Source organism: Balaenoptera acutorostrata, chromosome 10 (assembly GCF_949987535.1).
Source record: "Balaenoptera acutorostrata chromosome 10, mBalAcu1.1, whole genome shotgun sequence".
Classification (NCBI taxonomy): Eukaryota; Metazoa; Chordata; class Mammalia; order Artiodactyla; family Balaenopteridae; genus Balaenoptera; species Balaenoptera acutorostrata.
In genome coordinates this window covers 106,322,163-106,339,927 of record NC_080073.1, presented here as the reverse complement: position 1 = coordinate 106,339,927, position 17,765 = coordinate 106,322,163, and the positions used below count along the sequence as shown (strand labels likewise).

The window sequence follows — 17,765 nt, the reverse complement described above, 5'->3', positions numbered from 1 at the left end:
TCTGGTGTTCATTCATCTTATTCACCTAACTAATGTTTACTGAGCACCTACTATGCTCCTGGTACAGCGCTGGATATATAAAAATAACGACATGGAAATCACTGTCAAGGAGGAGAAGAGAATTAGGGTTAAGATATGGGAAATGCTAAAATACAGCTCTGTATACAATGCCACAGGAGCACAGTGGAGGGAGGTGCTGTGCTGAATGGGATGAAAGCTGGGCTGGAGCAACGCTTACAGAGGTCAGATCTCAGCTGAGGACCTAGTAGGATGCAGGGAGCTCACAGCCCAAGAGAGGCCGTGTAGCCTGGGCCAGGTGACGGGAAGAGCAGGGTCACAGGCCTGGCCGCGCAGGGTGCGCTGCGGGACGCCTGGCTCTCCCGGCCACTCATGTGAGGAGCTCATGAAAGGGAGGCTGAAGGCAGCAAACGGGGACCGGGTGAATCTTACTGACGACTTAAGACTTTTGGTAGAGATGCAGAGAGAACCAGAGGTTCCCAGTGGAGCAGCTGTAGAATCTTCCAGGAAATTCAGGAGGAGGATGTGAAGGAGGCGAAGAAGAAAGGGAAGGGGAAGGGGGAGAGGGAAAGGAGGATGAGGAGCGAGGGGAGGACACAGAGGGGAAGGAAGGGAGGGGAGGGGAGGGGGGAGGGAGGGGGAGGGAGGTGAGGGGGAGGGAAGAGGAAGGGGGAGTGAAATTATTTTAGGAACGACTATTCCTAAGTCATTCCTATTTTCATCTGATTTACGAAAAAGAAGGAATTCTTATGGGCTTCCTTTTTCATCTGAAAACTTTACATGATGTCCCAGGAGACAGAGAGAATCATAAAATCCCTAAAGAGGTGCCTTGGGAGTAATTAGTTCTAGATAGCTAATAATGGATGGTTGAGAAAACAGAGAAAGCTCCAGAGCTTTTAATAAGAGCATCTTTCCAAGGATTACAACATCCCCACGAGACCCTTAAGAGCTTCAAGTGTAAGAGAAAAAGCAATTCACTGGCCTTCCTTTAGAAAAGAAGTCTCTACTAACTTATGCTCTTCAAATATGATTTAAAGCAAAAACTTGTAAAAAATATTTCTTAGCACAGTCAACTAAACACAGAATTGTCCCATCCTATTGTTCTCTAGCTGGAAACTGAAATATTGGGGGAAAGTCACAGAATAAACTCCATTCATTGTTTAACACAATCAGTAATACTTGGTTTCATATAAGGAAAGACAGGGACTGGATTACAAATCCTACTTGCTTCTTGCGAGCACGTTTGGAAAATCTGGCATCACAAACATGGTGCATTGGTGCAGCCCCTGGCTCCGGGGCGACCTGAAGCCTGTCCCCCTTTCTGTGTTTCCATTTTCACGTCAGCAGATCTCACCTGTTGATAAGAACGAATACTGACCACAGAATTGTAAACCCAATCAGAATATCAGTTCTGGGGTAAGAGTCTGACTAAATCTACCTTGGCTACCAAGGGTTTCCAGCTCCCCAGGCCCGGAGGTTTCATTACCTTCCTCACAGAGACGGGAATCTTCTCACAAAGGATAAGCACCCACTTCCAAAGGACCATGGCTAGAAGGGCTTTTTCTTCCTTCTAAAAGAAGGGCACCTTTTGGGACCAGAAAGACTATCAGAACTTTATGACAAGTCTTGCAATGTTTTCAACATTAAGACCCAAGATAAGGGTACCTGGAAAAAAAAGTGCAGCTGCCTTTGGAACATTCAGGGCCCACCCAGGCTGCTCTCTCAAAGTCTGTCCATGTGCCACAGGGCTATTGTGAAGACTTAAATGGTGTAAGACTCAACAATATAAAAGCTACTTAATGTCTATAGTTTTAAAGAACTCTCAAGTGGAAGATGAGCAGATTTAATTTGAAGGTATTAAATATTTTTACCAAAAAATCTGTGTCTGTGTGTGTGTGCGTGTGTGTGTGTGTGTGTGTGTATTTCAAAGCTCACATATTGAAACAGTTCTGCTTTATAATTAGAATAATAATTCTAAATTTCATTATACAGAACCAATTAAAGAACTGGTATTTATTTTATGATTTTGTAAAATTTCTTGACATTTCAGTTTCTGGATATTTCAGTTTCCAATGAAAAATGATAGGATGAACAGTTCTGTGTTTAGTTGACTTGTACGAAGAAAAAGAAAGATGTTTATTTTAAATCAAATGTGAAAAAACGAGTCACATTTGGGGACAATAGGACACATGCAATAAAACATCATAAATTCTAAGACAAAACATACGTGATCGTGCTACGAAATACCCGTCTGTAAAAGGAAATGAATTCTGCTGTGGGTTAGACCCCCCCAAGTGCGTACTACATCTCTTTCAGCATAAAAGGCTGGGACTTGCTCTATCTTGAAATGCTTTAGGATCATTTAAGACATTTTTCCCCAGTGCATATACTGCCTGCAGTAAAAAAGCAGTTCATCTAGTTAAAAATTTCCACAATTCACCTCAGGTTTGAGGCAAGTTTAGAGTGTCAGTCACCCCATAAGTAATACGTTTAACCCACCAAGTGATCATGTGCAAATGTATACAGAAAAAGTGATATTTTCACAAAGTAAACATTAGATAACTATTTTTGGAAAAAAAAAGTTACGGTAGAAAATCTCAGTGCCTTTGTTTTTGCTGTGAAATTCTCAAAAGAGGCTCCTGTGGTCTGGACTTATTGATCACACATGAAAAGGTACCTGGACAGAGGTGGCAGCCCTGCCCAGGGGCTCGAAAGGGGACATTCACTCCACTTGGTGAGTAACACCATGGAATAATCCATTTATTGGAAAACTAGGAGAAAATTAGCCTGAATTTTTGTTTGTTTTTCTCCTTTGTGATGACTTACATGCTTTGAACCAAGCTTTGTTAAAAAGAGTCAGTAAGTTGCTCAAGTGAGATTTAAAAAAATAAACCCACTCCCATTCATACAAGGTAAGGAACAAGCCTTTCGATTCCTTTCTTTCCTTTCTTTCTTTTCTTTTTTTCTTTCTTTCTTCTTTCTTTCCTCCTTCCTTCCTTCCTTTCTTTTTCTTTCCTTCTTTCTTCCCCCTTTTTTTTTCTTTTCTTCTTTCTTTCTTTCCTCCCTTCCTTCCTTCTTTCTCTCTCTCTCTCTTTCTTCCTTTCTTCCTTTCCTTTTTTCTTTCTAATGAAAAGGAACAGGAGCAGTAAAAGGCCAGGATGAGTGTGCAGATAACTTCCTATTTAATCATTCAGCTCTTTGGACGGCCCCTTATTCTGATGTCCTCTCTCGCTTTTACTCTTGCAAATTTCGCTCACGAGAAAACCCAGACTGGTAGAATATTGCAAAGCAGAGAGAAAAATGAAGCACTTCAACTGGTAAAGCAGTCTGTGCATGACACAATACATTTCCCATCTCTGATACGTGGTGTCTGCTAGTAACACCGCTGTCTGCAAAGGAGAAGTCGCTGAGCAGAGGGCCCGCTGTTCCACGGGTATGGGCGCTGAGCTGAGCAGAGGCCTGGCCTCCATCTGACCCTGACCCTGACCGTCATGACCGGTGAGGTGGCCAGGCAGGGCCGGCAATGGCAGAAAAGTAATCACTTACTCCCTGACCCTAACCCATCCCATAGCTCTGAGCAACTACTGTGTGCTCAGCTATGCTCTCGGCGGCACTTACGGGAATTCTGCCACACGTTAGCAGCTTTAATCATCTCCACTCATCTCTACCATCTTAACAGAAATGGTATTTTTATGACATCCTTCTAGGTGAGGAAAGTGAGGTCCAAAGAGCTTATTTAGCTGTCCTAAATCACATCAACTAAGGACCAGGCTAGGGCTGCATCCCAGTTCTGTCTCATTTCAAAGCTCAGGAACTCCTGATGGCAATATTACAGGGATTCCACAAAGTACCACTGTTAGATTTATTCAGGTGCATTAACCCTCTTCTATAATACAGGTATCCGGGACTTCTCTGGTGGTGCAGTGGTTAAGAATCCGCCAGCCAATGCAGGGGACACGGGTTCAAGCCCTGGTCCGGGAAGATCCCGCATGCCGCGGAGCAACTAAGCCCATGAGCCACAACTACTGAGCCCACGTGCCACAACTCTGAGCCCGCGTGCCTAGAGCCCGTGCTCCACAACAAGAGAAGCCACCGCAATGAGAAGCCCGCGCACCGCAATGAAGAGTAGCCCCCGCTCGCCTCAACTAGAGAAAGCCTGTGCGCAGCAACGAAGACCCAACACAGCCAGAAATAAATAATTAAATAATTAAAAAAATAAAAGACCCCCCAAAAAATACAGGTATCCAGAGAGGAAAGATGTCAGACTGCTATTGGTAATTCAAAACATTTGGCTGTGTTTTCTATTTTTTTTATAACTTTAATAGAAAAGTAATACATTCTCATTGTAACAAATCAAAGAACACAGAAGTATATAAAGACTTTCTCCACCTCTTTCAAACAAAGTTGAATTCAACCCATTGACCAAGTACAAAGTTTGGCATTTTTCTTTTCATACCGTTTTCTCTGCTCATGCTAACTGCAGCAAATAGATACACACAGACACGTTTTTTTTTTTTTTTTTAAGTTGCGGAAGCTTTTCTTTTTGTCTTTTGACCACAGGACGCCGCTTCCATGGGAGTTTCAATGGAGGAGTGGCAATAGGGTTTCGGGAGACCAGGGAAACTGCCTGAGGAAAGCAGGTATGGTAAGATTATCAGAGTTACCATGTCATTAAGAAAACATCCTTCTCCTTCCTTCTGGAGCAGGATCTAGAAAGCCAGTCACTGGTGAATTAGCCATGGCCGCACTTAAGAATAGCAGCAGGGCTATATACACGCTGGTGTCCACACACACCTATGTCATCCACCGCTGCCCTGCACACACACTCACACACACACACACGATGCTGCTGACGGCCTGCGATCTGCAACATGCCTTCCCGTTCCAGCACCAATGGGTCTGCATTTTCTTTCAACTTGGCAAGGTTAAAAACCAGACTCGTCATAAGTGTGTAATGTCTTGAACCAAAATAGACTTCCTTAATGATTTGTTTTCTCCAATTTCACCACAAAATGTAATGCAGCCAACAAAAGAACTATTCTTCCCCGCGTATAATAACATGTTATTCAACAATCATGCAAGAAAGCCTATACATGAGACTGCCAAGGATCTGAAATGGAGTTTCTAACTGAAATGTTTGGGAAGAAATCTTTTTTTTTTATTTTTCAAGTTTCACTCCAAGGCTTTGAGTGAAGTGATATAAATATCTAGGAATATACAGTTTTGCTTTACTACTGTAACGTGTTTACAGAAGTAGTTATGGCTTACTTTATAACATGGGCCACTGAAAACATCAACCATAAAAACATATACAAATACAAACAAGTTCTCAGCAGGCCATTTACTTTGTAGCAGAACCAAGCACATTAACTGCTTCTGTCCTTGTGAGGGCAAACAGCTCCCCGTGAGGCTGCCTGGGGAGCACCGCTCGGCTCTCTGGGGAGCTCACAGCCCGCAGGCCACTCGCTGGGCGAAGAGAAGGGGGAGGGGAAAGGCCTGGTGGATCCTAAAGGAGGTTATAATAAAATGAAGTCATGAGTTTCTTCCTTTTTTTTTTTTTTAAGGAGAATGCAAAAGAAAGAAAAATTATAATGCTGTAAAGAGCTAAGAGAAAGGGGAAAAAGTGAAATCACTTTATTAAGTTTCCTGAAATATATAGTTGGTCTTAAAATATGCCTCCTAGTCACCAGCCCAACAGAAAACTACACAAGATGGGAAAACGTAAAATCCCCATCTGAACACACATTAATGCAAATTTATAGTATAAATATGACAATGGATAACAATATTACCAAAAATCTTCTGGATCTGTTACATTGCTGGGAAACTTAACTGAGTATATGAAAATGCATTAGCCAAGAGAAAGCAGAGCTAATAAATTTTAAAAACTAGAATATCAAGGACAGATTATTGTAATGACTCAACTTTGAAATGACTCAAAGTTAGGGTTTCTCTAAGTGAAAGTTTTCTCTCAAGTGAGAGAAGAAATGCCACCTGGGCGGTGGTGGTGGTGGGGGAACTAGTACAAGCACACACACGCATACACACACACACATATACCCATAGACACACATAGATACACACACACACACACATACATATACACACACACACATATACCCACAGACACACATACACACATGCACACACATATACACATACATATATACACACACATACCCATAGACACACATACACACATGCACACACATATACACATACATATATACACACACACATATACCCATAGACACACATAGATACACACACACAGATATACCCACATATATAAACACATGCATACACACACTCTATACACACATATACACAAATAGATATACCCACATATATAACATGCACACACTATACACACACATATGCACACACACATACACACATGCACACACATATACACATACATATACACACACACACCAATAGACACACACATACACACACATACACACATATATATACCCACATATACAAACACATGTATACACACACTCTATACACACGCGCACATACACACATGCACACACATATACACACACACATATACCAATAGACACACATAGATACACACACACATATATACCTACATATATAAACACATGCACACACTCTATACACACACACACACATATACACACATATATATACCCATAGACACACACAGATACACAGACACATATACACACATAGATATACCCACATATATAAACACATGCATACACACACTCTATACACATATACACATGCACAGACACACATAGATATACACACACATACACATGCATATACACACACATATACACACATGTACACACATATACACATATACTCACATATATAAACACATGCGCACACACTCTATACACACACATATACACATGCATAGACACACAGAGATATACACACATGCACACACATATACACACACATATATACAAATGTATACACATATACACATACATATATACACACACACATACCCATAGACTCACAGATACACACATATACACACATATATACCCCATATATAAACACATGCATACCCACACTCTATACACACATACACATGCATAGACACACATATACACACGTATATATATACACACACGCATACACACACATATACACATGCATATATACAAATGTATACACATGCATATATACACACACACATATACGTACACACGTATTGTGTATATATACATGTAATACACAGGTGTATATACACACATATGCCCGTACATGTATATATACATACACATTCACATCATGTATATAGCACACACATATACATAAACACTAGATTATAAAAATCAGTGCACTCTGCACTTTGGATTTCGGTGGGGAGCCTGGGTTTAAATCCCAGATCTACTATTTGCCCCCCTTGTGATCCTGGGTAAGCCATTTCACCCTCCTTTGCCTCAGACTAAGGAGAGCACCACTTACCTACAGGGCTACTGAGAGACATAAAAAGTTAACACAGGCAAGGCCCAGGTGTCCTACCTCGTCCGTAGCAGGTGCTTATGCTAGTAAACTCAAGAGAGAGCTAAACTCAATGGGCTTCAGCATTTCTTGTGGAAACTACTGGCTGTAACTTGTCACATCAGGAAAGCTTCATGGAAGAAGTCTGTTCCTTGAAGGATACTTCTTTCTAGCCGTTTAAAAATCTGCATGTGGGGTCAGGTTTCTCCACCAAGACAAGAAGATGACAGGCAGAAGCTGTGGGGGTCATGCTCACCTCACTGCTCCCTTGTGATCATGAGAACATACAATAAAGTAATATCGTGCATGCAGGCAACCTTCACGCTAAGCAGAAACTACTCCTGCAATTTAGAGTGTTTCCTTTGGCGACCTGCACAGCAATAACTACGTACATCAGACAAAAACTTCCGTCTGATACTAATATAAAAGCCCTCTGACGATATAACCATTATTTAACGAAACTGTGTATTTCCTAATCTGTTGTTATCGTTTATAAGCTATCTCTCTTGACTCAGCAGTAATGAAATGAGATTCACATGCTTGAAAACATATATAGCATAAATTTTAAGTGGGGAGGAAGAACTCAGGGTGATATTTGCTATTCATGCATTACTGGAAGATGTATGAACTTTATTATGAAAAAATAAAAGGTGGATAAAGAATCCCTTGGTAATAAAAACGTACACATAAGAAGTATTGGATTTCACAATCAGAATCCAATGAAAATTTTCCCCCTTTGGCAGTCAAACAAAAATTCCAGGAAAATAGTTTAAACTCCCTTCACAAAGTTCAAATGTAGCTATTGGTTATTAACTTGCTAATATAAGAGATAATATTTTGGTATAGATATCTGACCAATAATTGCTTATGTGCCCTATAAAGTTTAGAATTTTTTTGCATTAAATATACTTAATATGCAATTATTATCATAACAATCCAACATCTATTTACTGTACATAATTCTATTCAGATGTATTATAATCTCCTAGAATTCTGCATATTTAAATTTTAATGTAAACCATTCACCTGGAGGGATAAGAGGTGCTCGTAATTATTTTTAAGAGAGAAGAATGTTTTAAAGAAGCAGAAAACACGTATACACTGAAGAATAAGTTCATTTAGTTTCTAAAATTCTGATAAGCACTGTAATTTACACGATGCTCTGTAACATAAAGTCTCAGCTTTCAAAAACTATCACGCATTCCCCTAAATTCATCTTTTACAGATTCAAAGTATCAGGGAGGATTTCATGCCTGTAAGCCTGAAGAACACTCTGGCTGGTCACTAAGTTGCTCGGCACACGTGGGTGAGGGCCTCAGCTGGGGACCTGGCCCTGGGATCCTAGCTCAGACCCCACGGTCATTAAGTTGCTTTGTGATTTCAGTGAAGTCCCAGAGCCATAGGTTCCAAATAGGAATTTACCAAAACAGTCATGGAAAGTCCTGGCAGAATGGTCCTCCTGTGTCTTCCGTACGTGGGCTCTGCACATGGACACACGTATTACACCCAATTACAGCATCCCAGAGTGAGGGGGAGTCTAAAGAGAGGCAATTACTACAGCAAACGAGACAGGAAACATCCTCTTTCATCGCTCAAGGAAACAGAAATTGTTCCTTGTCTCCCAGCAAACATGGGAAAACTCTCTAGCGTTTCAGCAGTTAGTGGGTCTCCCTGGAGGTGTGGAGAAGGCCACGTTAAATCCTGCTGAGCTGGCAGCCCTCGGGGCTCCTTCTTAACGGGGCTGCCAGGAGCCGCTGCCGGGGGACGGGCCAGTGGCCGGGGGCGGGCCCTTCCCGGAGCGTGCCTGGCAAGGGCAGGACGGGCGGGGGCGAACGGGGGGCGGGGGGTGGGGGGGGAAGACTGCCGTTTCTTTGGTGATAAAACTGCAATTTATATAAACTATAGGAGACTTGGTGGTAAAGTAAAAGAGGTAATTGTTCGCATTCCAAACGTTTTAATATATAAACTGTGTAACCATCACTCATGAGTAGCGCAGCTGCTAACAATTTCTCTCTTTTTTTTTTTTTTTCCCCAGGATAGAATTTATGCTGAAGCCAAGAGATGTTTCTCTAGTGAATGATATTTTGAAACTCGGGACAAAACAGAACTGTGACATAATAAATTTTTAAGAAGTCAGGAAAGCTTGTAGTCTGAAATGTGAAGGAAGCCCCAGTTTTTACCCCAATTAGGAAGGACCTTGTCTGTTTCAGCGCCCAGGACAGCGTGGGCTCAGTCCGGAGGGAGGGGCCGCTCCCTGCACACATCTGTTTCCAGCGCGAGGCTGGTATGCAAACTATTGTCCATTGGAAGTGTGTGGGGTAACGTCTGCCAGGGTTAAAGGCTGGGTCAATCTGATCAAGAAGCTAAAATTAGCTTCTGTGTGTTTTCCTGAAAAGAAAAAAAAAATACTGTAAAGCTCTTTGTTTTCCTTCAAGGGCTGTTCTCAGATTTCAGTTTCTGGTGTGTAAACTACCAGGAAACAGACGGCTCTGACAAGTGACTTCTTGTTTGCTGCCTTATGCGTTATGAAACCCCGTGACAGGTTACCTGAGCTGAAGGACGCTTGCAAAAAGTAAGCCTTCCGACCCAATTCACATTTTCCCATTTAAAAGTATTAGTGTTATGAAATTATTCAAAGTGAATGCATTTGGAAATTCAAAACCAGAACTATATTTTAAAATATGTGATGGTTTGGCAAAGCCCAAACATATTAAGAAACTCATCATTCTGAGAAGTATTGGGGTGAGTTCTAGGTCACAGATTACTGGTAGGCTTGACAGTGCTCTGATTATTTTCATAGGAAGTGAGTTCCTTAAGACAAAAAAGAGGGGGAAACATTCACATCAGAACTCCACGCCAGTAATAATTTGACAAATTCAAAGAGCAGAAATGAATCATAGAGACAAAACAGGCAGTCATGAGATAATTCAAGAAAAATATCAATATGCTTTTAGGCTTAATAGTTAATGTTCACATACATGGGAGACAGGAAAAAAAGAGAAAGAGAATTCTTGGTTATGTTTAAGACTTTGTGATGAAGGCAGAAATAAGCCAAAAGCAGAAGCATGTCTGAGATTTATTTACACCCTCAGAGATTTGTTTTTTCTTATAATGGGTAAGTTAGATTACAATGATCTATTTTTGCTTCAGCAAAATACCTCTTTAATATTTTAACTACTTAAATATTATTAATTAAAAAAAATAATACAATGAAATGTGATTTTAAAAAGAGCTATAATGTAACAAGTATTTTGGGGTGTATGTGTTTTACTACAGTTAAATACTTTCCTGATAAAGCGACGTCTGAGAGAAGACATAAACAGCTTTTCCCTCAAACACAAAATGTTATAAAAAATACCTCAACCAACATGAAAATACTGTGTATTTGGGTCACTTACACCGCAGGATTTCCTTTTTTCTAAACATCCTCTCAATTTCAGTGACTTTAAATTTAGAGCTCATTAAAAAGATTTGGATGGCATACCAGAAGTATGTAAAATATTTGGCAAAACTCACTTATATATAAAATTTACTTATTTGTAAAATATACATAAAATTACCTGATTTTTATATTTAAATGCCCTCTAGAACTCTACGTAGAATGACAGGTACCCACTAGATGTTTTATTATTTTTCTTGGGTCAGAAATTACTGGGGAAAACACCCATTATACATTTTGACGTGGTTAATAAAATTCTATACTATCCCTATTTTCTCACCACCCACGCTTCAGTTTAAAATCAACCCTCGTTTCACAGTTCTTTTTTTTAAACGGGAATCATAATATTAAACTGTATACAATAGCTGTCTGTCGATCCATCAAACCCTGAAGTTTCTGGATAAGCCTTCCTAACTGTATCATCTTAAGCATAGCTGACGCCGCCTGGTCTTCAGGGTCCCTAAGTCATCGCACAGCCTCGCCTCCCGTCTGCTCCACCCCTGGGGATTCCCCTCCCCCCTCGCCCCCGGATTTGGCATCTCCTGAAGTTATGACCGGATCTTCCCTCCTTTCCTTTTCCATACTGCTCTTCAGTAAACTCATCACAGACACGGCTTCAGACAGCCCTGTTTTAGCGTAGGGCTCTCTACCTCAGGTGCGTGGATGGCCATCGGGGGTGCGTTAGCCTCCGCGATCAGGTCAGGACGTACGATACAGCGACTCCACGGTGAGGCAGACCCAAGCGCCGCTTCCACGCCAGCGCAGCCATGCCCAGCAGCATCACCAGCGCCTCAAACGCACGCCCACCTGGTCACATGTCGTCTCCTGGAAAGCTGCTTCCCCTACGTGCCTCACGCGCTGACGATGCTACCGAACCCCGCACCTCTGGGACCCCCTCCTTCCAACGGCGTCAATTAGCTGCCCATCCAAGACGGCCTGTCGCTCGAGCCCGGGGGCTGCGGCCCCGTCCTCTTCCACTCAAAGGCAGCAACATGCAGGAGGCCCCGGGGCTGCGCCCGCGGCCGAGACGACCCAGGTACCCGCCTGTGCGGCGCCCACGGCATCTTCCCGAGTCACCCCTGCTCCTGTCAGGCCCAGCCCAGCACGGGCTCCCAGGTACCCGTGTTCAGTACCTGAACGCGCCACCTGACAGCCTCGTTCTCAAGTGGGGATGAGTTCAACAGCCAGGATGTGAGGATTAAATGGAATAATGTATGTCACGCGCCTGGTACATTGGAATGCTCAGTCTTTGCAGCTGTTATGCGAACATGCTCACACTGATGTAGTGCTTTTGTTCTTCTCCACCTTCTGCCTTGGACTCTGGGGCTGTGCATTTGCTGCCTTCTCACCTTCTAAACGAGATTTCAGAAGGAGGGGGCAGTCATTATTGCATTAAATCACCTCCAGCACCTAGCACAGTGCCTTACATATCCTAGGTGTTTACTAAATACTTTGTCTTTCTGAAGTCACTTTTTCTTGGGCCAGAAATTACAGAGGTGGAGGAGGAAGGAGGGAGGGGAACCACACAGGGTTTTTTTAAACTTGTTTTAAACACCTAAATCCTTTACAGTAAGTCCCCTACATATGAACAAGTTCCATTCCGAGAGCACGTTCGTAAGTCCAATTTGTTCATAAGTCCGACAAAGTTAGCCTAGGTGCCCAACTAACACAATTGGCTATATGGTACCGTACTATATAATAGGCTTATAATACTTTTCACACAAATAATATGTATATAAAAAACAAACACAAAAAATTTTAAAAGCATTTTTAATCTTACAGTACAGCACCTTGACAAGTACGCTAGCACAGTACAGCAGCTGGCGTCCAGGGGCTGGCACACAGGTTCACATCCTCGAAAGTTCGCAACTGGAAGGTTCGTATGTAGGGGATGTACTGGGCTTGCAAAGAAATCAATCCCCTGTAGGAGTCAGTCGCATTCAGGCTGCACTGGGGCACAGCGCCTGAGGTTGCAAGACCCACAGCTGAGAACATTCCCGACGAAGTTTAACGTACAGAGTGTCCTTCAAAATATCAGACTCTGAGACAATATAGCTATAGCAGACACAGCAACCTAAACATGTCACAAAACATAACTTTAAAAAATGTATTAGACCAAATGTATTATAAAACTTAAGGTTCGCAAAATAGCAGACAAATAAATTAAAAGTTGGCTTAATTAAGCTATTTGAATAAGTACAGCCAGTCTAGTTTGAAGAACTAGTTCAAATATCTGTAGTCAGAGGATCGTGAAGTATTCCTCAGTAGAAAGCCTAAGGGGTCTAATGTATATATAGATACAACATTTGAACCAGCAAATTGTTTTTGTACAAGTAGAGGCTCCTAAAATTATGTTAAATGCTTAAAAGTTTGGTGTAGGTAGCATCATTTTCACTTTGCTTAAACTGTTAATATGCTAAGCAAATCCTTTCTACAGGTATTATAAAGGTATAGTTATGAATCCAAATTAATGAGGCAAGTTAAAATAGCCTGACTTTAATTAAACATACCTGGTTACTTTTCAATTCTGAAATCTTATCAAGAAAGACCTAAGCCCCCTTATGAGCTTCAAACTGCTATCTGAAATTATTTCACATTAGTAACCCTTGAACAGTGCTGGAGTTAGGGGCGCTGTGCAGTCAGAAATGCACGTATAACTTTACAGTTGGCCCTCTGTACCCACAGGTACTTTGTACAGGCGGTTCCTCATCTGCGGATTCAATCACCCTTGGATGGGGTAGCACTGTAGTATTTACTAAGAAATCCTTATAATAAGTGGCCATGTTGTTCAAGGGTCAATTGCATGTATAAAATGAAGAATTCGTACGGTGATTATTTCTTATAATTTAACAAATATCTACTGAATACACATTAACTTCAAGGCACTACATCATATGTTTGGAAAAGAGTCCTAAGGCAGAATCTCTGACTTTAACAATCTGTAAATCAGTTTTATTAAAAGATAAGGATTTGTTCCATTGCATCAACCCCCACTGGCTGAAACGGCTTCCAGGGGATCCAAAGGAACTGCCTCTGTATTTTCTGATATTCAGAGACAACCACATGTTCAGGAATTGAGAAAGCCACTGTGCTTGCTCAGGCTAAGACACCGCCTCAGGAAAGACCTGAGAAGACCTTAATCTTTTTCACCTTAGGATGATCCCTGGCACAGATGCACCCGACAACAATAAAAACAAAACAAAACAAAAGCAAACCCTGGGAAGCAGGAGAATCTGATTTCCAGAGTTAACTTTTATCTAATTCGAATGTCAAGTTTTCAACCACAAAAAAGAAATAGGAAAGTATGACCTGCTCAAAGGAATGAAATAAATCAAGGGAAAACATACCTGAGGAGGCTTAGACTTTGGACTTACTAAACAACTGTACAAAAAACATGCTCAAAGGGCTACACAGCAAAGTCAGGAAAATGACAGAGGATCGATAAAGAGACAGAAATTATAAGAAGGAACTACAAAGAAATTCTGGAGCTGAGAAGTAAATAAAATGAAAAATACACTAGAAGGGTTCAAAAGCAAATTTGGGCAAGCAGAAGAATCAGCAAACTTGAAGATAAGAAATGTGAAATTATTGAGTCGAAGGAACAGAAAGGAACAAAATGAAGAAAAGTGAACAGGGCCTAAGGGACAAGTGGGACACCATTAAGCAGATCAACATACACACTGTGGGAGTCCCAGGAGGAGCAGAGAGAGGAAAGGGCAGAGAGAGTGCCTGAAGAACTGATGGCTGACAACGTCCAAATCTGATAAAAGACAGGACTCTACAAATCAAAGCAGCTAGACAAACAAGTGGGAAAAACTCAAAGAGATCTACACTAAGACCATGTAATCAAACTGTCAAACAATTAAGACAAAGAGAGAATCTCTGAGAGATAAATTAGGAGTTTAGGGTTAATATATACACGCTACTATATATAAAACAGGTAAACAACAGTACCTGCTGTACAGCACAAGGAACCATATTCAGTGTCTTGTAATAACCTGTAATGGAAAAGAATCTGAAAAAGAGTGTATATATGTGTGTGTGATTTTATATTTACATATATATGCACACACATATACATATATGTGTGTGTATATATATATACACACATATCACTTTGCTGTATACTTGAAACTAACACAACATTGTAAATTAACTATACTTCAATTTAAAAAATTGAACAGATGAAAATAGCAATACAATTGCAAATTACTAAAATCTATCAGCTTTCAAATCATTAAAAAGAGAGAGAGTCTTGAAAGCAGCCAGAGAGAAGAATCTCATCAGACACAAGGGGTCCTCAAAAAAGATGTCAGCCAATTTCTCAACAGAAATCTTAGAGGCCAGAAGAGCCACTGGTTGATATATTCAAAGTGCTGAAAGAAAAACACTGTCAAATGAGAATTCTATATCCAGCAAAACTGTCCTTCAAAAAATGAGGAAGAAATTAAGACTCCCCAGATAAAAGCTAAGAAAGCTAAAGGAGGCTAGACAGTAACTCAAAGCCATATGAAGACATGAAGATCCCCAGTAAAGGTGGCCACAGAGACATTATAAAGCTAGTGTTATCGTAATTTTGCTTGGTAACTCTGCCTTTCATTTTCTACATTATTTAAAAGGCAAGTGTATGAAAAACTACTTAGTAATCTATGGTACTGGGCACACAAAGTATAAAGATGTAATCCGTGACATCAATAATAGCAAGAGCTGTAGTGAAGTTAAGTTGGTATACATTCAATCAGATTATTGTAACTTTAGGATGTTAAGTGTAATCCACATGTTAACTACAAAGAAAGTGTCTATAGAATGTACACAAAAGGCAATGAGAAGGGAAAAGGTGAGGATTTGGTTTCAGTTCTGCCATTTACTAACCATGTAGCCCTAGGCTGGCCACTTAACCTCTTGGAATCTTAGTTTCATTATTTATAATTAGGGCTAATACCACGTGCCCTGACTGTTTTCAGAGTCAGAGTGAGGAACAAATGATCTAATATAAGTAAAACACTTGAGTAAACGAACCTTCCATAAAGAATCTGGGTGACTGATAAGAACATACACTTTATGTGAACTGACATTGTTCTGCCTGAACTTGCATTTCTGACATCTGTAATATCTATGGTCCTGTCCCCCCACTGTCTTTATATATAAAGGAGGATGATGTGGGCCCCTGGCCATTTTCCGCTCCATCTACAAATAGCAGTATTTCAGGAGTGGAAGATATTCTCATGTTCTAATTAGTAATGACACATCAGTTTTTAGTTATGTGGACCTCATGGTAGTAGCCCAGGAACCTCCATGTACCACTTGAATGTATATCTTAAAAGAAGATAAAGTATTAATTCACCTCCTTGGCCCAGCCTTTGGCACAGCTGTGTAATAATGAGGTACCCCTCAGAAGGACCACTTTCGACCAAGGAGTTACGTACCTCCAGTGGGACGCAATTAGTTCTTAGACGACCCACAAGAAATTGGTTACCATTAATACCACTAAAGTTTACAAATGATTAAAAACCCAAACCTGAACATATTCGGGGCCATCTGCGCACCTGGATACAGTCCCTTGAGCCCAGGAGGAAGCAGATGCCCCCTAACCTTGCCTGTAGGGGTGCCCTTCCTGAGATGCCTTTAGAGATCTACACAGGACCCCACATCACACCGACCAGGTGAATAAAGGGGCCAAATGACTGACAGCCTCCAGTATAATGAAAAGAGCTGCAAGTGAGTCAGGGATCTGTAGCAAAATTAAAAACATTTTAGTGAAACCAACGTAATGATACAAATAACTAAGCTTTTTTTCTTTTTTCCAGATGAGTACCAAATACCAAGGTCCCTGCTAGGAGCGACGGGGACCAAAACCTCCAGTGCAGGTGAGCACTGCTTTCAGCACATCTAACAGGAGACGCCACGCTCTCCTTCTGTCCACTCGCACCTGCGATTTCTCACCATCAAGGCAGACACATCTGTGCCCGTTCCACCCTCACAAATGAGTCACCCGTGGTTTGTCACAGCGTCACCCTAAACACTGGCAGCCAAACATCCAGCTTGCATCACAACAGCCGTGCGGACAGCGGTGCTCTGTGCAGAGCCGGGGATGTGCTCTGAGTACACCTGCTCCGCTAAGTCTCCAGGGCGGCACATGAGGCCTGAGCCTCTCAAGACAAGAACCCTGCTAGCATTAAAGCCAAAGGGAGTATCACGCCTGGGGTTTGCTTAAGAATAAGACAGGCTGAGAGCAGTGGGTCAGAGTATAGATTAAACAAGATGGAGCCCAACTTGATAAACGGTGGCGGCTGGCTGAGGGGTACTTATGTCATACTGCCTAATGTTATATGTTTAAAATTGTCTCAGATGAAAAGTTTTAAAAAGTGAATTCTCTTTTAGTCCGGTACATATCTGGACCACGGCTATCTCAGCTTTCTGTTTTTCCAACAGGTTTTATTTAGAAAGTGATAACCCTATATCCTCCATCGTCTTACTCCTTTTATCTGTTGTTTGAAGGACTCTTCTTACAACCGACTGAGTCTGTTCTCATCTGTACTGGTCACGGCTAAGGCCAGGCCTCTCTCCACTGGACGCCTGTGCTGGGTCTACCGCTTACTGAATCACAGTTTCTCTCCGGGGCTCGCTCTCATCTCGCGGGAGTTGCAGGAGAGGGATGTCTCAGAATGGACCTTCGTCTTACTAATGATTGACACCGTGTCTGGGTAAGAAAACCTTGATTAGGAAGACTTGTCCTCAGAGGTTTGACGGTCTTGCTCATCTCTGCTTCAATGCCCACTGTTGCTGACGTGACATCCAATGTGAGTCTGAT

The 17,765-nt window shown here is 41.5% G+C and overlaps 1 protein-coding gene across 2 annotated transcripts in view; it reads right to left on the bottom strand.

The window, feature by feature from the left end:
- Positions 1-17,765, bottom strand: part of GMDS (GDP-mannose 4,6-dehydratase) — a 486,505-nt gene that overhangs the window by 150,157 nt on the left and 318,583 nt on the right. The gene's annotated exons all lie outside the window — the stretch shown is intronic.